We start from the raw sequence: 20,689 nt of genomic DNA, 5'->3' as shown, positions 1-20,689 counted from the left end.
GCTTTCCCAGTGCTACTCTAAATTCTGTAATACACAGTTATGAACCCTCCAAATGGTATGTATTTTGCCATCCTCTAAAGACTGAAAAGTAGATCCACGCAAGCTTGACATGTGGCCAACTTTGCACCAGACCTGCAGATGAAATGACGTGCTGCTAAATCTCAGTTAGCAGTTTAATGGTATCGACGACAGAGTGTAATTTTCTTTCTCACTTTGAGAACATTCAGACATGTAATTGCTCATTTTACTGTACCCGGCTCAGTGGGTTGCACGCTCGCTGCTCTGATGGTTGTGCAATCTGCAGGTTGTAGGTTCGAATCGCGGTAAGGCCAACTTAGACTTTCATCCTTCTGAGGTTGATAAATGAGTACCAACACATTGGTGATATTGTACGTATATTTGTTGTATATAAGCGCTTAAGCGTTAGTTATATATAATAAATCATTATCGTTTGGCCTTGGACGTCTAATTGCATTCACAGTAATTTGGTAATATGCACCTATACACTCTGATTTTAACAATACATATGATGATCCATTCCTGTATGAAATGTATATCACATTACAGTGATATCGTAACAATATTTTTCGTAGTGTCCTTAGGGAAAAATGGCATCTGATGCCACTTCCTGTTTTGTCAATGGGTGAAAGAACATGTTCCATCGCCTCCCATGATGTCACTTTGGGGTGGGGTCAAATTACATCACTTCCTGTGATGTCAACAGAGGTCAAGGGTTGTGTGATGTCACGTCCGCTACCCCTGGCATTATGGTGAAATTACGACCCTGGTGGCCCACTTGGTTTTAAAAGAGGGCTAAGCCTCTCTTTTGGCAGATCATCTGAAGACTTCACCAGAAGTAACAAAGAAGAAATTAACCTTGGACCCCGGCTATAGGCATAGTCTGCCTTGCATGTTTTTCCAGTGAAGGAAGGCCAGGATATCTAAAGAGAGAAGCAATATCCCTTCCATAAACATCTCCGAGGGAACAGAGGGAGTTACAGAACTCAGAGGACCCTACAGTCACTGCAGAACCGGTACCTAGCCATCACAAAGTGTGCCCTGCTGTGCTCTACAGCAAGCTTCCTGGATAAGAAGTACCAGAAGGTCTCTGAACCTACAACCAAGGGCAAGGCAGCTGCCTGCAACACACTCCACAGCTGTGGGCCGTCTGCCTTAAAGGACAACACAAGCACATTGAAGGAGCTGGGAGAAGTCTCTCAACAAGCATTAACCAACGTCTGCCCTAAAGGACATTTTCCAGACAGTCAAGTTTCTCGATCCGCAGTCAACAGTAATGCTAACCATTGTCAAGCTGCCAATGCTTAAGACATCCAACACGTCTCAACCAGTGCTTCAGAACTGCTCATCAGCACTGAGACAAAGATTCCTGAAACGAGCCGCTCTGTAGGCCAACTTGCAGCCATTCAGCCTAGTTTCGCTCGCTGGGCTATCTTGCCGCCTGATACCGGCAGCTGACTCCCATCTCATACTCTGTCACAGAAGTCTGCAAAGTGGCCTGAAGCCGACTTGACTCTTGTTGAGCACCAAGAACAGCTACATCATAAGGCACAATGTGGTACGGTCCCCCTGCTCCTTCCCAGAAGGCCTGTAGAGACATACTAAGACCCATTGCTCCCGTTGTGCTGAAGGCAAGAAACCTTAAACTGTGGTGGTTATTAACCATACTCACTACCCTCCTGTCAGTATCCAGAGTACATCCCTTTTCCTTCTTTGAAACTGTTCATCCACTGTACTCCTCAACAGGGTGGGTTGTATTTTGTATTGCTGTTAGCCTGTTGTGATTGATAAAGTAGATATTTTTAATACAACCTTGACTGGACACTCCTTTTATCATAGGGCAATAATTGTATTTTTGCTGTGTTGCAACTAACCAACGATCCACGACCTTTCGGAGATAAGCCTGCCTTTCTGTGCATGTTACCAAAATTGGACAAGGAGGTTTATAATGTGCTTGTTATTCCAATGTGTTCGAATCTGTTGTGATGTATTAGAGGTGTGGGGCTGATTGATGGTTTAAAAACCGATATATTTACAACTGGACCACTAGTCCCCCAGAAGTTAATTTGTCACAACCACCTTTATGAGCAGAACTAAAAAAGCAGGTGAAGCAAAGCTGCTTATACCCAGGGTAGGTGTAGATGCAATGAAGTGAAAGGAATACTGTTTCACAGGGAGGTATTTATAAATGAACACTGTATATTTCAGCAGTGTTTTTTCAGCAACACATGATAGAGGCTGAGGCTAGTTCTTTTTTCCTTCATTCATAGAGACAAAAGTTATATTTTTACATTTCATGGGGCTCTCATGAACCTGGCTGTTTTGACAATAGGTGTGTGTCCGTTACAGAGCACACTTTGCGTCCACAATCGTCCTTGAAGGGTGCTGCCGCTGTTCAAGCTTACCAAGTTATTAAGGCATCAGCTCTTGCCTGTCAAACATGACTTCTATCTCTGTCTCCTTTCGTAACAATCCTCTCAACTTGGGTACCTCCAAAAATCTCTGTTCAATTCTCTCACCTCCTTAACCCTCCTCCATCTCCTCTACTCTTCCTGCTAACAAACTAGCCCTCTGCTTTGGTAAAAATGTCCAACATCAAAATACCCAGACAAATTACCTTCTATTGCCCACACCTGCTCACTTTTCGCCACTACATCTACCCTCCTCTCCTGCGACAATATCTTCCCTTGCCCCCACTAACCTTGATGATGTTCTTGTTCTTCTCCTCAAAACTAACCCTTTATGTGCCCCCATCGACCCTCTATCCCCATACATAGTTAAACTCATAGATCCCAGTGTTGCTCTATATCGTATTTCTCACTTCAGCTCCTATCTTGACAATGTCAATTTTCCGTCATCCTTCAAGTCCGCTACTGTTATCCCTATTCTTAAGATAACTGGCCTAGTTCCTAGCTGTCCTGCCAACTTTTATCCTGTCTCTCTTCTACCTCACTATTCCAAAATCCTAGAGCGTGTAGTTTTTAACCAACTCACTGAGTTCATTGACACACAGCCTCTGGTATCCTCATCAGTCTGGCTTCCGACCTCTGCACTCTACTGAGTCAGATCTCCTCAAAGTCAAAAACTACATCCCTTCTGCTCATCATGCGAACTGTTCATCTATTCCTATTGTTTTCAACCTCTCTGCTAGCTTCCATACCATAAAACAATATGACCTTTTCTCAACAATATCTCTCCTAAGCATTAGGGACAGGGCTTTCACTTGGTTTGCTTCATATCTCGCCCCAGCCACTTCCAGGTGTCCTGGAACAGCCTTACCTTTCCACTCACCCCCTTACTGTTTGTGTACTGCAAGGGTCAGTCCTGGGCCCTCTTATCTTCACTCTCTATATCTCTGCTCTTGGCACCTTGGTCTTCTCCTATTGATTTTCCTATCTTCTTCTCCTTTCCTTCCTTATCTGATAAGCTAAAAATGTCTAACTGTCTCTCTGCCATCAAATACTGGATGGCATCTCGCTCTCTCATGCTCAACCTCCCTAAGACTGAAGTTCTCTACTTCCCATCCAAACAGGCTACCCCTTCCTCTCAACCTCTTCTATTCTTTTATCCTGACTACCTGACTACCTTCACTACTCTGCTTCTGCTCGCAACATCGGTGTTGTCTTCGACCCATCTCACAACTTCTCGATCTTCCATCTCCAAATCTGCCACTGGGGCCAGACTTAATCTCCTCAATATCAGACAAATAAGACTTCCCTTCAACACTGCTAAGCACCTTATATCCTTGTTAGTACTCTCTCAATCTGACTACTTTGCAAGTCTACTCTATGGCCTTCCTAAGTATGCTTTTTCACCTCTCAACAATGTCCTCAACTTTGCTGTCCTTATACTCTTCAATCCTCCTCATTTCACCTCCACCTCCTCGGGCGTCATCAGTAAGGCTGGTTCTCTATGAGAGAGTGGGCACAATATAAACTAATTCTCATCATATTTTAAACTATACATGGACTTACCCCACCCTACCTATCAGCCCATCTCACTCCCTACTATCATCCTTGGCTCACCTCCTCCACTCCTCTCATGCTCCTTGCACTCCCTCTCATTTCTGCTCTCTTCCTCTCCTCACTCAATTACTCTGGAATGTTCTTCTTCTTCTCCACACTACTTCCAATCTATCTCTATTTAAATCCAAACTCCTAGTTCTCCTCCTTTCTCAAGAACCACTTGCATAGCATTCTATGCCACCACATCCCCCTCTTCTCCTCTTCCCCTACATCTCCATGACAACCCCATGGTGCTTATCCTTTACCCATCCATCCTAAATAACACCTTTTCCACTATCCTGTTCCTATATCATGCTCTACTGCCCTTGCCACTGGTTCATGTTTTCGACCTCCCCTGCGTCATCTGGTCTTATATCCACATCCTCTCGCTCATCCGCTCTGTAAATAAATGTTAAAAAGGTTTTGTAAGCATTTCTGTGCCAAATATGCATTATTTCCCCTGTAATTTTCATTAAATAAATAAATGACTCAACATAATGACAAATAACACAATCCTGACATCTGTACCTGTGGTAGGGGAAGTGGAGGATACAGTTATTTCCCAAAACAACACAAAAACGATGAGCGGCTAGCAGTGGATGGAGATTCCAGAGGCGTAGAGGATTGTCAATTATCACAGCCAATCTGTAGTGAGGATGCATGTTCCTTTCATTGGGAATGTACATTCTTATCAAAAGGCATCGTGCATTTCTGCCTGCAGCTTTTTTCCTAGTCTGGCTTCCTGCCCTCTACCCTGCACACAAGCTATCCATCCATCCATTCTGCAATCCTCCATCCATCCACCATCTACATCCACCCACAGAATCTCACTGATAGATCAACACAATCACACCTATCCATCCACACAATTACACCTATCCATTCATACATCGACACAAGTCGACATCCGTATTTCCAGTCACACTCATCCTGTCAGACAATCATAACCATCCAACCCCCTGTCCATCTGTTTATCCATACATCCATTCATAGGTTCCATGTGTTAAAATCATGGCAAAAATGGCTGTTTACACAAAAAATCGTGGCAAAAGCCTGTGGTTGTGCTGCCGCAATCCATATAAAGGATGCGGGTGATACCCCCACAACCCCCAGACCCATTATATCATTTAAGGGGAGCGGGGCAAACCCTGCTCCTCTTAAATGGTATAATGGGGTACACCTTTACCAGGTCCAAACACAGCATTTTTGCCGCGATTTTTTGTAAAGGTGACATTTCTGCCGCAATTTTATTACTGCATACCCATTCATACATCCACCCATCTATCAACATGATTGAGTCCATCTACCCATGAATCAATCCATCCATCCATCCATCCATCCATCCATCCAGAGAATCGTTTCTATTTATCCATCTAATTTCAGCCATTCCTCCACACAATCACACACAATTATTTCCACAACAAATCGCACTCATCGTCCATCAAATCATTGAATCATGGTTCCATATTATCCATCTATTGATCTTTCAATCTATTTTAACATTCATTAATCCACTGACTCAACCACACCCAGCTTTTACCCAAACAATTCCACCTATCCATTAACCCATCAATGCATGGATTCATGGACGTGTTGGCCTTCCGTGCGTGCGTGCGTGCGTGCGTCTGTCCGTCCATTCATCCATCCATCCACATAATCACAACCATTCATCAATCCATCTTCTCAGTCACACTTGTACAAACCATCTCACCTTCTGTTCATCGATTCAGTCATACACCCACACTTTCACCTAACTATGCATCACCAAAGTCACACACATCGACGCCAATACAATCATGCGACCCACCAATCCATTCTTACATCACCTTCACATTCGCACCCATCCAGGATTCAGCCTCAGAATTGCACCCACCCATCCACCTCCATCACACCATCTGCATAACCATGCCCGCCCGCCCGTCCGTCCGTCCGTCCGTCCATCCATATCATTGCGTCCACTGACACACATCAATAAAGACGCCCTTTCACCTAGAGGTTACAAGACCTATTGGTTTTGTTTACGCTTGTTTCATGTCTATTTTGGGCAGTCGCATGCCTCCTTATCAAGGATTCATTTACCTTGACTTCCCAAAAAGAATCCAGGCAAGTTTACCGGAATTCCAATGCTCAACTGGTGCTTGTGTTGCACAAAGACGTGTGTGGCAATTCACAAATAGAAAATGATATCTTAGCACCGTGATGCATTCAACAGGGATCACATGAGGCTGAAATGAACACCACCACGTGCCAACAGTATCTTAAGTTTCACTTTCTTTGAGCAGTTAGATAATCCGCACTCTTACGAGTTTGCCCTGCGGGATCGTTCATGTTTACATGCATTTACGCATTAGCACCGCCAGCTGGAAGCGTGAACGATTCAAAGGGCGATTATATTTCTATATCTGGACAATTGATTCATGGAATTATTTGCTGAGAAAAACAGGTATTTGTGCGCCATTCTGCCCACAAATGCCTGTTTAACAAATGGGGATTTGCAGGCAGAATGGCGCACAAATCCCCGTTTTTCGGCCCAAATAATTCCATGAATCGGCCCCAAAGTGATATAATCTGCAACAGGGAGAGTAGATGCATTAGAAGTAACCTGGCCATTACTTTGCAAATGTAAGAACCGCTTCTGTTGTTCTGGGTTAAAAAAGCAACATTTTTGTGCATATAAGAAAAGCTTACAATTCTTTCCAAACCACTTCTTCGAAAAAGCCACAGTAAAACGGTGATTTAATTAATTAATTAATTTATTGTGTACATTTATAAGGCGCACACAAAGCCCGTGGGCATCTAGGTGCTGATTGCAGAGGAGGAAGAAAGAAGGGGGAACAGGTGCAGGTGGCAAGAAAAGGGCCAGTTGCAGAGGAAAGTTTCCTGAAGGCATTGTAGGAGGATTCGTCTCGCAGATGGGGGGGGAGCACATTCCAGAGAGCTGGAGCACGGGCAAGGAAGCTAGCCCCTCCCCCTCTTTTCCTGTTGAATCTTGGTGTGACAAGACAGTGTTTGTAGGCTGATCTTACCGGCCTGAGTGTTTTTTTTATTTTTATCAGCCAAGTATTGGGTGGCATAATTGGCGATGCACTGTTGGTTGATGGACAGTATCTTGAACTTATTTCTATCCTTAAACGGAAGCCAGTGGGCAGTCTTCCTGGACTTTGAGATGTGAGTATGCCTGCCAATGTCCCGTGCAGCCCGGAGTGCATTGTTTTTGATTGTTTGAGTTAATGCTGTTTTTTTTCCTGACGTGCCACATAATAAAGATTGCCAACGCTAATAGCTCAGGAAAGTCTTAATTCTATTAAAGACAAGGAATGGTTGCTCTTGCTACCGCATGGTGGGGCTTCCTGCGCACTATAAGCAGCTGGGTTACGCCGCACGGTCTAATCTGCGCTGTTGTTTCATAATCTTTAATGCACTGTGCCACACATAACTTCTTATTCTCCTCAAAATATGGGTAGGAAATTACTCTGGAATCGGTATTTGTTCTTCTTTTAGCCATAGTAAACGCTACCCCTTCTGGATAAAATAGTTTTCTATCAATCTCTAATGCTTTCACGTCTGATACTCTCCGGCACACTACAAGCCATAGGAGCAGGAGCATAGCTAATTTGTGAACGGGACAAAGCTCCATTCTCCGGCCACCTAAGGAATAGGTGAAAAACGTCTCTGAAGTCCCATAAAACCGCATACTTGGGTTCCGGCGGTCTTCTCAATTTTATGCCTTTGAGGAGACGCAGAACTGCTGGATGCTCCCCCACAGGACGGCCTTCCACTTTGTCATGTCCCGCTGAAAATGTCCTATAGTTCTGTAGGCAAAGCCCGCCTGAAATCTTGAAGCTAGAAAATTGAGGATGTGCACTAGAGGTACTGAAACGGGATCCACACTGTGTTCTGTACACCACCGCGTCCAGCTGTTCCAAGCTGTGTTATAGCTCCTAACGGTGGAAGGCACCCAGGAATCTCGGATACAGTCTGCAGCGAGGTCCAAAATTCCCGGCAAGTTCCATCTTCTCCTGAAACCCTGCAGGCAATCAGCTGCAAGGAGCCCACTTCTATCAGCGGATGGACTCGATCGGTCGGGTCGAGTAGACGGCCTGGGATGCTCGGAACTATCCTCGGAAAATCCGTAGAAAGTTCCATAGCTACTGGAAACCAGGCCTGCGATTTCCAACAAGGCAGCACCATCACCATTTCTGCTTTGTCTCTGCGAACTTTCGCTAGAGCTCTCGTGATCATTACGAATGGCGGGAAGGCGTAGTGGACTGCTCCGTTCCATAGATGCAGAAAGACATCTGTACCCGCTGCTCTCGGGTCTACCTTCCAACTGTAGTACTTATGTGTTTGCGCATTCAGTCTGGATGCAAATAGATCTATGTCTATAGGTCCCCATATCTCTTGTAAACACTTGAAAATCAGAGGATGTAGCTTCCAATCACTGAAGTCTACAAGATATCGAGTGTTCCAGTCTGCTATACTGTTCTGACTCTCTGGAAGGTATTCTGTGGTCACTGCAATGTTGTTTTGGAGGCAATAATACCAGAAATCCTTCGCTAGCTCCGCCAGAATTCTGGATTTTGTGCCCCCTAACTTGTTGATGTAGCGGACTGCTGAGATGTTGTCCATCTTGAGCAATATGCAGCATCTTATTTTGTCTCTCGTAAATGCTCAAACTGCGAAGGAGCCTGCTAGAAGCTCGAAGCAATATATGTGGAGACTCAATTCTTCATCGGACCATTTCCCACCTGTCTGCATCTGCTCGCACCTGGCTCCCCAACCTGACCTGCTTGCATCTGACTCTATGGTCAGCTCTGGCACATCTCCGAAAATCGCTCATCCGTTCCAGGCTTCCATATTCTCCGGCCACAAGTGAAGTTCTGTAATGGCTTCCTGATCTAGGCTCACTAGCTGATGGTATCTCAAGCCTCTGCAGAGATGCTTGATTTTGAGCCTCTGTAATGCTCGATAATGCAATGGTCCCGGGACAATGGCTTGAATGGAGGCTGCTAGCAGACCCACTACTCTGGCAAGATTCCAAAGTGAAATAGTTCGCTTTGCTATCACTGTCCTGAGCTCCGTCTTTATCACTCTTACTTTGTGACCTGGGAGCTCTAAAATCGCTCTCACTGTATCTATGGTGAAGCCTAGAAATTCCAGTTTCTGAACTGGCGCTAACTGCGATTTCTCTAAATTCACCAAGAAGCCCAGAGAGGATAGGAACTTGAAAATCCACTGTACATCTCTCGTGAGAGTCTCTTTGCTGGATCCCATCACTAGAATATCATCCAGATAGATGATCATATGAACACTTCTCTCCCTGATAGCTACGGCTACTGGTCTCATCACTTTTGTGAATGCCAAAGGGGCTGACGCCAGACCGAACGGAAGGCACGTGAAGTGCCAAATCTCTCCCCTCCATCGGAACTGAAGATACTTCCGAAATGCTGCTGCTATCGGAATCGTTAGATAAGCGTCTTTGAGGTCTAGACGTGCTAACCAATCTCCTGAACGCAGTAGGTCTCGGAGGAGGTGTAGGCCCTCCATCTTGAAATGATTGTACTCTAGCCAGCTGTTTAAGTCTTTTAGAGTTATGACGGGGCGAATCTTTTCTCCTCTGCGCACCAGACACATGTTGCTGAGAAAAACTTGGCCCTCTATGGTATCGCGCTCTATCGCATTCTTTTTTGCTAAATTGACTAGGTCACTGTGTAAAAGCACTTTCTCCTCTTGCGGCTGTTACAACCCTCGCCCAAAACCCCCTCTGGCAAACCCATTGGTCAGGTGGAGTCAGGACTCGGGCCTCTAGAGCCTGGCATCCTCTTCAAAAGCCCTCATGGGGCCAGTCCTGGCGCCCATGGCGCCAGGCTCATACACCATGAACAACAATGTGCTTGGGAACTACTTTATTGTATTGTCAGCCAACATGGAGGCATCCACATAGCTTGGTACCCAAGAACCAAGCTGTGCGGCCTAGTGTTTTCGGTGTGGCAGGCCTGGAACTACTTTCCCTGGTACTACTTTACCTAGGCTACATAAACCACACCCTGACTGCAGAACATGCTTCGTGTTACATTGCAGCTTGCAACGTGATGCTCACCATGTCCAGCTATTCCCTCGGACAAGCAGAACCTGCAAGGAGACAAAAGGAACATCATTAGCAGCAGCATCTTACCTGCATTCTTCATCTTTAAACACTCTCAGCTACTGAGAACAGCTTCCTCGAATCTGCACGCCTCGCGGACAGAACGACCTGAAAGAGGAAGATAGAGACAACATTAAAGAAAGCTGTAGAGACATTTACAAATTACGAACTGCTCAAAAGGCTTACCTGGCTGGTCGCCTCTCGGCTGGCACCACGCTGGACATTCCACTCGCGCTGAAGAACACCACAACCTACAAGGAAGGAAAACACAGGTTAGCAAAGGAAAGACTTCGCAGGGCTGCGCATAGCGCTTACTTACCGCACTGTATCGCTCTTAATGCGCCATCATTTACCAGCGGGGCTCAACCAAGCCAGTTCGCTGCGCTGAAGCTCTGCATACCTAAGGGAGAAAAAAGAAACATTTTAAACAAAGAAAGGCATGCAGGATAGCAACAAAACTAAAGAACAGCAATAAGACCTACCTGAACAATATCAAACGGGCCGGCGTTAGTGAAGTAACTGGACCGCACTCGCCCTTGAAAGACAACGCGCCTCTGCAAAGAAGGCAGGACGGAGAGCACGCCTAATTCTACCACAAGGCAGAACCTTCCCCACAGACCACATCAGGGCAAAGCTGAGAAGCATACCAGCGAGTAACCCATCTGGGTGGCGTCCCTGTGGATACCAGTTGAGCATAACAACGCACGGGGGAAGGTTCCCTTTCCTGCTTTGGGATGCCTACGAAGTCTAGCTGAAGGCCCACTACTGCTTGCAAAACCCAAGCATCGCTTGATAAAGCTTGCCATTCTTTTCAGAAAGTGGAGGATTCTCCCTCCGATAGGAACATTTGGTATGCTCACCGCCTGCTGCACTGTACTGACGGAAGGAGCCTCTCCCTCTGCGACTTCTTGGATGCTTTCCTCTGGCTGGGAAAAAGGTATCTTGCTGGCGACCTTCCCAATATTGCGCGCGTGGACCTTGAGGCCTTCTTTGATAGTTGTAGCGACCGGACGAATGAATCGTCCGGTCCCAGCAAAAACACATCCCGGAAATATCTTTGTTACAGAGCTGTGGGCTTTTTCGAGCGCTGAGTATGTACCTACAAATTGGGACATCTCCTTCGCAAAGGCTTCCCCAAAGAGAAGACCTTTGGCACCCTCACTCGCCTCATATGTGGCTAGGTCGCTGAGTTTGCTATCGATCTTTAGGAAGATGCCTCTTCTCCTCTCTGAGGAGAGGGTGCAGTTGGCATTTCCCAATAGGCATAATGCCCTCTGTGCCCAGTTACCTAACGCTTGAGTACCTACTGGGGTACCAGTGTCTTTTGACTTCTCTACCAAGCCCATCATTTTTGTCAGTGGTCCTGCCAAGTCAAGAAGCTTGTCCTGACAACCTTTCCATCTTTGGGTCCGGGTCTGGTGTATCCACGAGTTTCTCAGGCAATTCCGGCCTTGGGCATTCAGACCGCATGCAGGATCGATCTTCCCTTTCCAGAGGCTTCCTAATGTGTTGTGACATGTATAACACCATTCTGGGCTTGGGCACCCACTCAGATGACTTTGGGTGCCTTATGGCCTCTGGGTTAAACATATCAATTATGTTGTCTTCCTCTTCGGGAGCATTCTATGGAATGGGCTGAGGAATATCTTCTTGTTCGCCACCTTCGTCGTCCGGGCCATATCCTTCCTCATAATCCCCTGAATTGTCTACCCCTGGGGTAGGGGGTCTGTTATGGTAATCTGCCATTTTTGCTAGAAAGGCTTCTTTCAATCTGGTGACTGGGTCGCTCTGGCTTTGGGGAACAGAGTTAACCCTATCATTTGCACCCTAGGGGGTCAAAGAGTCTGCGCTCTTTCGGGCCTTCTTACACCCCTTATTTTCAACCCTTTTCTGAGGGTGTCCAGCTGATGTCCCTTCCCCAGGGCTGCCTTCCCGTCTTTTTCTGGGTGCTAGCTGCTCTTGCTGCTCAGCCATACATGCTTCCAGAATTTCTAGCCTGTGTTTCAAAGGTTGCACCCCCTGGGAGACCGCTTGTGTAAGTGAATCTCCCAGTACCCTCTTAAAGCTGAGGGACAAATCAGTGTCTTGCCAAGCGGGCTCTTCCTCCCACTCCACTTTGGTGTGGTGGATTGAGAATCTCTGGGGTGTGATGAATGAGCCATTGTATGTTGTTAGCAAAGCTAACATCTTGGGAGTCAGCTATTAATAGTGGCTCGGACTCAGTTTGTTCTAATTGCACTCTCTACCTTACTAGCTGTGTCCATGTGAACTGCCCAACGTTCACTGCACCATATACAATGTCAAAATTATTATTATTATAATTTTTTTTTTTATTCCTACAGGAACTGCACCACACGACTCTGCTCCATTTTGCTATGATTTTGCATGAAAATGAGCGTTGGAGAGCCGCAGAGGATGCCAGGAAGACTTGGAGGCAGGCCCTGGCGCCGCAGGGTCCTAAATCCCTCCATGTATGGCGGCGCGTGCACACGCTTGGAGAACGGGGAGGCTACCTGAAGCGAGCGGCTTTGCTCACGGCTCCGCCCTGCTTCTCCTCCCAGAACCTTGCGCTGAAAGGAAAAACGCTTGGAATGCGGGTAAACTGCTACCGTGCGCGTGCGCGTCTTCTACGATTCACGTCAGTGTTTGAAAACGCTCTTAAACCCGTAATACACTGTCCAAGAAGTACAATCCATAATACTAGCAGATAGTGAAACTAGTAACTCAATCTTTACTCTGAAGAGAGATAGATAGTTACATCTTTAATATAGCCATTAATCAAGTAAACAACATAATCAAGTAAACAACACTTATCTCCAGTATGGCAGCAAAAAGAAAGAGGAATAGACTTAGTGGGAGAGAGTGTTTATACCCCGACCTGGGCACGGATTGGTGGGTGAATAGAGGACAGGACTACAGAAGGACCTCAGGATCATGGGAATGGTAGTCCATGGAACTTTAGTTTAAAGTTGTTGAGATATGGAACTTGTAACTTATTGATTTGTTTTTTTGCGAATGACATGCAAGAAAAAACTAAAACATAAAGTTAAAGTTTTAAAGTGCTGATATGGTAGTATTAAAGAAAGTAAAGCATAATGCGAGCCTCCTGTCTTGTCATAGAATAGTGAATTGCAGTAATCCATTTTGGATCCTATTGGGGCAGGGGCAATTTCAAGGCGGTTCTGGGAAGTGAGGAAATGTTTGCTGGTGTTAATAAGTTTGGTAGTATACTCTGAGGATGAGGCTATATGGTTGACCTAGTGGGTCATGGAGAGCGAAGAGTCCAGGTACATGCCAAGGGTTTTCACAGAGGATGCTAACGCTATCTTATAGCTGTCAATGGTGAAGGCTTTGTAAGCCTCATGGAGTTTGGCCTGGAGGGCGGAGATTGGGGGCAGTGATGATATTCTCATAATTGAGGCAGAGGCTGTTTTCGGCCATCCAGGACTGGATGGTTTCAAAGATGGCATTTATTCAGCGGGAATCAGTGAGATGGTCACCAGTGAGGGGGATGAGGATTTGCATGTTGTCTACATAGTTGGTGTAGGAGATGCCGATGACGTCCAGATGGACGAAAGGAGGTTTGGTATACACATTGTAGAGTGTAGGTGATATGCATGATCCTTGCAGTATCCCACAAGAGGTGGGTGTGGGGGTGGCGGCAGCCTTCCCAGCGAAGACACAGGAGAATCTGTCAGCCAGAAAGGAGAAGATCCATTTGGCCGTGTCAGGTGAGAAGTAGGTCGAGGTGGAGAGTGCGTGGCTTAGGATCTCATGGTCTGTGAGGTCGAATGCTGCTGAAAGATCAAACAATAAGAGGAGTGAGAGGGTACCCTGGTCATAGGAGGAATCAAGCTGGTTCTTAAGGTTTAGGAGGGCTGTTTCTGTCCCATGTTTTGGGTGGAAGCTGGATTGACGGGCCCCCAGGATGTGGAGAAGTTCTAGGAAAGATTGGATCTGCAGGTAAGCAACTCTGTCTATGTTTTTTAGGAGGTAGGGGACCGTTGTAATTGTATGGTAGTTGGTGAGGGTTGCCAGGTCGAGGGTGTTTTTTTTAACAACAGGGCAATCCAAGATACTTTGAGCTAGACAGAAACAGTGCAGGAGGAGAATGAGGTGTTGATGATACTAGCAATGTGGGGGAGAAGTGGCTCTGTGCATTCCTTGCCCAGCGATGCTGGGCAGGCATCTCTCTTGCAGGAAGAGGGCTTGAGGCCTTTGATGATGTTGGCAAGGTAGGTGGTGCTGATGGGTTGGAAGTGGAACGGGGGGATAAGACCTGTAAGGATTTCTGTTTGATTATAATTTTGCCTTGTAGTTGCAAGATTTTGCCTGTGAGTGAGTCTTGGATGCTGTTGCACCATGCATTGCCTTTAGTACTGGAGAGGGGAAGGGAGAAAGGGGTCTCTAGCTTCTTAAGGATAGAGAAGAGTTTGCTGGAGCAGGAGGCAGCTTTCAAGATTATTTTGTTGCAGGTGGCAGCTTTTGAGGTCAGAATGGATTGTTTGTAGTGGAGAGAGATGTTTGAGAGGATGGCTTTGTTGGCAGTGGTGGGCTCTTTGTACCAAGTGGCTTTTTTGGATGCACTGGTGGAGCGAAGGCTGGGGGTAAACCATGAGTTAAGATGTGTTATGTTTTTGGTTTTCTTTGCTTTGAGGGGGGCTAAATGGTTAATAGTAGTGTGTAGAAGGTATTGTAGTGCACCACTTAGTGGGTAGTGTCCCATGTAGGCGGGATGGGTTTGTTGAGGAGAGGGATCATCCGATCACTGGTCAGATTACGGGAGCTGCAGGCAATGATGATGGCAGGCCTGGCTGATGGCTTGGGAGGTGTGGCGGGAGTAGGTATGGAGAAGGAGATTGAGTGGTGGTCAGACATGGGCAAGGGCAGTAATAAATGAGATATTCAGCTTTGGTCCAATACTTAATTAATTATAACTTGATGCAGAATAGTTTCTCCTACAAACTACATTAAGTACTGATTACTAAGTTCCTCGAACCATTCAGGCATGTTATGTTTATCCTTTAAAAGGATCATAGACAAATGCTGCTGTCACTTTTTGGATTAGGTACAGGCAGGCAGAGCAGAGGCACGAAAGTGCAAACAAAGACTCTGACCTTCATGTGGTGGACAGAAAGACTTTCATCTGGTGGTTTGCTGGGGAGGGGTGAGCTGGAGCAAAACACTCATTATTTTGAATGTGCAATTAGAGGTCTCCTGTCTCCCTTATATTTTGCATTTGAAAACCATTGAGCTCTAACAATAGTTTACAAAGCCACTATTGGAATTGTATTTTCTTTTGGGGCTTTATGATTTTCTGGTGACCTGTGTTAGTAATCTGAAAGTTACAGCTTCCAATCCCACCAATTTCCAATCCAAGTAATACAATTAAGTGGATTAATATGACTGCAGCAAAGATCCAAGGGAGTTCCAAACCATGATTAAAATAGCTCAGGGGATAGTGGGGCTCATTATAAGTTTGCGGGTATCCTGGCTGTAAATCGGCCAGGATACTGGCAAACGTTATTACTGTTACCGGCACTCAGTCCGGTGGAATGTTCACCAGATTGTGAGTGTGGGTGACAGTGTAACTCCTCATTCCATGGAGTCCAATAGGACTGTAATATCAGCGATCTTTGCCGGTAAGGTGGCAGAATGACCTCCAGGGTTCAGCTGGAGGCCATTCCGCCACCTCACCACCAAACTTGTAGTTGATTGATGCAGAAACGTGCCAGTATACATTAATACCAGCACGTTAATTCTGCACCAGCCAATTTATAATGAGACTCACTGTGCCTGCAGCAAAGAACTGCATTCGGCCTACAGGCCAAGGTTATAATACAAGTAAGACCTTGCATTGGAAAGTGTGCCTGTAATATCGAAACGTGTTACAATTCCTGTCCTCCAACTTTATCATGTTGACAAAATGAGTCCCTTTGAATTGGGTAAAAGTGACAGATGTTACTAAAGAATGTGGCTATCCAATAGATTGAGAGTGTTACAAAACATATATTCAACCAAAATTCCCCAGTCTGTGGCAGCAGAAATTTTCCTCCCAACATTAGAGAGTTACAAAAAAAGGAGGGATATTTTTGTAATAAAGATGAGGAGATACACGTTTACAATTTAATAATACTAATAATAAGAATAATAATAATTTAGAAACATTGGACCAAATAGATGTACAAGTGGAGCAAATAAGTAAAATAAACATGCACATACCAATTTAAGATCTGAAAATCAGCACTGTCCCTTCAATATAGGGTCAGCTGAGAACCATTGAGGACTCTGCATTCCCTATATATTTTTGTCTGGTGTCTTACCATTCCCCAAAATGCCACAAAATATCCCACCTGAAAAACAAAAAAAAATACTATATATTAATGAAAAGAAATGTTTCAAATGTCCCATCTCCTCTCAGTACCACAGGCAGAACGCATAGCTTTAGCATTGCAAAGGTTTGTATTCAGTAGCACTTCAGCAGTTAGCAGGGTGCTAATTGATGTAATCACTGCGTTGTGTTTCAGAGCCGTACTGGAGCAAGAAGGCCAAAGATGGCCAGACTCAAAAGGAATATTTGAAAGTATGAGTAGACACACTCCAGACTCCTCTATGCATAGTATAATTTTGCTTTTCCAGGCTTGTCTTAGTTACTTGGGCTCTGCTTCGCAAGCGACACTGTTTTTCTGAAAATGTATTCCTTTCGTGGTTTACAAACACATCTTCTGTATACAACAAAGAAGAGAAAGACAATAAATAATGGATGTGCATATTTTAAAGTCTGTTTTTAATTTACAAAGTGTTTTTCTTGTCTACATAACTATTCGGCTACATATTTGCTCTGGCTGAATACTTGTCCAACTATTCAGTATTAGGCCAAATACATAAATCTACTATGTAGTACACCCATATTTGAAACTATTGATATTTTTTGTATACTTCAGTTATGCTTTGTGATTTACAAGGAGTCTACTACTGATCAAGTGGAGCACGAATAAACCCAAGGTGGATAGTGTGGGATGTTTTTATCCATGCATCCAAGCCCTACCTCAAAACTGTGCAGTGCTGACATGGAAAACATCATGATGGCCAGAGATTCCCAGAAAATGCACAGGGAAGTGCATGAAGAATAGGCTGCCACCCATTTTGCCGATGTTATGGGCACAGAAGGGCACTGCCTAAAACCACCATTGGACTACCCACACAGTAGTCTGAAACCATTGGGAATGGCAATGCTGATTGCCAAAAGCAACCTAGAATTGTGGGGAATTCATTTTCTTAAATCCCAAAAATGGGTGCAGTACCAGTACTCACCACTATCAGAAAGCCGGCGTTTTAAAACAGCACCAGATTTTTTTTATATGTGTAAAACTGAATAAATGAACCCAAACCATGCCAAAGAAAGACTTACTGAGAGGTGGATACAATCTAAAGTTATATTCTGAAGTGACTTGAATGTTCATAACAAGACTGGCTGAGCTCTGCAGGTCTGCAGCAGCCTAACTGAAACTGGATTTAAAACTACCAAAAATCGAAAATGTTTAAATTAACTGAGTGACCTACTTTTGAGTGGCACATAGTTGTCACTGTTGAAATGCCATAGTTTTGGACTTAGAATCAGTATTTTAGCTGCATATGTAAAAATGGTTCATTTTATTTGAATGCAGAAAACTGGGTAACTAAAAGTGACATTAGCTGGGGCCTGACTTAAGGAACTGAATTCTGCCCACCAGCTACCCCCGACAGGAGTTGAGACTTGCACCACTGCTGTGTTCCCAGGCCTAGCTGCCCTTTTGCTGCTCCCACCAAAAGGGATATGACACTTCCCTGATTGAATTACCTGGGCTCTGCAGGAAATTGAACAAAGCCCTGTCCTGACTCAGGCAAATGTTTTCTTACGGGGGCCGTAAAAGTAGCTTCCTCCTGGAAGTAAAGGGGAGGAGCACTGCCTGTGAGAGCAAGCTGGCTTGGCAGAACTGGAAAAACCAGAAATTCAACCTTGTGCTGGGGAGAAACCACACCCCTGTAGCCAGAATATGGTTTTAGAAAAAGATGAATAACTCATAGTACGGACTTGTCATAATTATTTAAATGATACCATAATTCTTGTGATTTTTCTGCCCACATTTTAAGAGGTTTTTAGAACCGGTGGCATGATCTGGGGGCAAACTAGCAGTTAAGAGGGTATTACTTAAAATGTATGCATGTTAAAAATCTGACACTTCATCAAGTAATGTCCATACTCCTTGCACACATGTGTGTAAATTTGGAGTAATGTCCGATATTACCAAATCAGTTAAAAAATGCAAATGTTGCCATTTCTGAATGCAAGCTCCCAGGAAGAGCAGATTTGGACAGGGTATACCTCCTGTGATATGTGAAGGGTGCATGTAATTTTAAACAAATGTGTACCTGTGCAAATATGTTTTTTGAGCAAATATAGATTGTGTGTAAAGTTGACAGGGGTGGGTGCTCTGTACCATAAACAGACCTCAGCATGATGACACTTCATTTCATTCCCCCAATCAAGGGGAAGCGGATGAAGTGGCCAATGACGAGTGGAGAGGGGTAGAGCCTAGTGATGCTGCACACACACCCATTTTCAAAACACATAAAAGCAGACAGTCAGGACAGATAGGGACCTTCAATTCCATTTGCTGCAACGCGCTCTGCCGGGAAAATCCATACTTTACCTCCATCAATCTCTAGAGAAAGCTGTGCAGAAAGATCCAGACTTCAAATCCATCAATCTCCAAGACCCAGAGAGAGAGCAGAGCTGACCCAGATCACTGTGAAGTGCAGAGACCAGACCAGAGTCCAGTCTAAAACCTGACCAGATCCGTGGCGAGGCCCATTCTAATTCAAGAATATAGTGTGAGTACCTAGTAGAACTGTGCAGAACCAATCTCTTAGTTAAAATAATATAATTCAATCTATTTTAATCTAAGTAGAACTGCCTCCTAACTGTCACCTGTCATTTGTAAAGCTGTCACCTGTCATTTTCTAGTTGCAAGCTGCACTTGTCACTTTGAATTTTAACATTCCAAATCCGAAAAACTACCTTTATTTAATCGTTCATAACTCCGTAACCGTTTGTCCTAGAGACTTGCAGTAACTTTCCTTTGAAAGCTTAGAATCTCAGCTTTTCGACGAACCTGCTTTTCCCTATAGTTTTGCCGCAATCGCGAAAAACGCACTCGCGAATTTACCGCGATTTGCAAATTTCTCCACGTGTGAAAACAGAAGTTTTCTTGCTTTCAGTTGCCAAAAATTCGTTTAACCTGCTAGTTACTCCTAGATCCTTGCTAAAGTGAGCCTGGACTAATATTAACTTGATACCACTCACCCTGAACCTCTAGAGGGAATTAAAAGCATTTTAGCATATTTTTCACTTCATTGCCAGCACATATAAAAGCATTTTGGGCCTGTGTTGTAAACTTCTGTAGTCTAAGCTGCTGGGGTGAACTGAATTACATTTGATTGCATTTCTGAGAACTGTGTGCTTTCCTTCCATTTCCTTGCATTGCAAAAAGGGGGGAGGGGATTGCCAGAGAAAAGTGATTACATTGTTTTGTTGAAATCATATTGAGTATTTTCTGTATTGCATTTTCATTCCACATTACATCCATCTGAACTTACATAAGTATTCTCTACCACCTTATTCTTCTGTTCCTATTTACAAGTGTGCTAGTGCCAGACTATCCATTATTGATTACTGATCAGATTAAGTGTGATATCCAATTATTAATTTATTATAAAGTGTGATATATATCTATATTGTTCAAATTCTCAAATAAACCTTTTAAATTGCAAAACAGAACTACTTCTTGGCTCAGTGGGGTCAGGGGGATTCCTAGAGAGGGGTGTTATATAGGGGTAGTCATCCAGAACGCATGAACTGGACATAAAGATATATCAATAAGGGTTTCCATTCAGTATCCCAGACTAGGCATTGACTTAGCTGTAGTGTTGAATTGAATCCTCTTACAAATTGGGGGCTCGTGCCGGACGTTTGGATTAGATCTATCACTTGTGCAGATTAATACAGCGTGCCAGCTGACCAGATACACATATCCGCTGTGTTACGCTGTAAAGCACTCCTCAAAGGAACGCTCTAAGGAAAAGGTCTGTTTTGCAAGAATAAAATACTAATTTCTGTAAGTCAGGACAGAGACCAATCTCTAGAATGACGACCTTAGTAGACATGAAAATAGCCAGAGAGCACTTCTTACATAAGTTATTTGTGAGAGGTGAGTGGACTCACCAGGACCGCATGGTCTGGTTGCAGGCCATCACGCAACAGGTCACGGAAACAGGGTCAGATATATGGAGAGATCAGGGTCCCTTACATGTGGCCCTGAGTGAACTATACATGGCTCCTAAAGCTAAGGATGAACAAGACAAGATGGTTAGGATAGCGGCATACCTGTACCTATATATGGGAGACATGCAGGATAAATGTACTGAAAGCCAAGATCTGGCGAATAAGCGACAGATGGCGTTAGAGAAGGTCCAATCTGAC

The sequence above is a fragment of the Ambystoma mexicanum genome, chromosome 6q, assembly GCF_040938575.1.
Source record: "Ambystoma mexicanum isolate Mex_15411 chromosome 6q, UKY_AmexF1_1, whole genome shotgun sequence".
NCBI lineage: Eukaryota > Metazoa > Chordata > Amphibia > Caudata > Ambystomatidae > Ambystoma > Ambystoma mexicanum.
This window is presented reverse-complemented; position numbering follows the sequence as displayed.